Here is a 938-nt window from a genome sequence, read left to right on the forward strand (position 1 = left end):
CATACAACTTTCATGTAGGATCGAAAATCCAGATATGACTCTTAGTGGCTCGAAACAGTGTGTTTTCGGGGCTGTTTGCACTGTATTTTGGATTGATCTGCTGTTTTGTAATTTTCGTATAAAATAGATGGATAATCCAAATGAGGTGATTCAAAAACCAGTAGTTTCATCGCATATCATACTACATCTTTCATTTAGATAGTATTTTCTTTACTGATCTCTAAGTGGGGTAAAAATACTCCCGAAAATAAGGGTCAAAAGCTGTAAAAAGTCGAATCAGAATTATAAAGCTAAGTGTTGCGTTGATTTTGTAATACATATTTGGCTATCGTATTTGAAGTTCAAGTTGTTTATAAACATGTAGGACCTAAGTAATTTATTAGTAGAATTAGGATATGATTTTACATCGTTTAAGTAATAACCGATTTGTGCATTCGTTAGGCACGCGACCAAGTCGAACTTTATGGTGAATCTCGTTTGATCGTGTTTACTTCTCTATTCCGCTTAAGATACGGATTTCACTTTCTTTGACTCTTGGGCAACTAGTTGTTGTAGTTGACCCTTTGTAATGGTGATTTACCACTATGTGATTGATCGCTTAAAAGTGGTCAATAAATTACGTATATATATATATATATATATATAAACTCTTGAATCTTTATCGTAAACTCTTGAATATTTATCGTGGACACTTGATTTTAGTCTGTTGAATTGTATGTTTGAATCTTTCAAGTTGTTAAATTGATTCTCATATTTTGAAGTAGTTTCGAATTTTATAAAGTACTTTGAAGGTTGACTTTTTATGAACGTCATTCGGGTAGTGGCACATGTTTGGTTTTATTAGTTTTCAGAACAACTCAATTAATGGGCACATTATTTGGGATGCCTTCTATGGCGGCTTTGTAGTCATGGCGTCCTGCAGGTGAACTCGGTCCACA

Source organism: Cynara cardunculus (genome assembly GCF_001531365.2).
Source record: "Cynara cardunculus var. scolymus isolate 2C chromosome LG 2, CcrdV1, whole genome shotgun sequence".
NCBI lineage: Eukaryota > Viridiplantae > Streptophyta > Magnoliopsida > Asterales > Asteraceae > Cynara > Cynara cardunculus.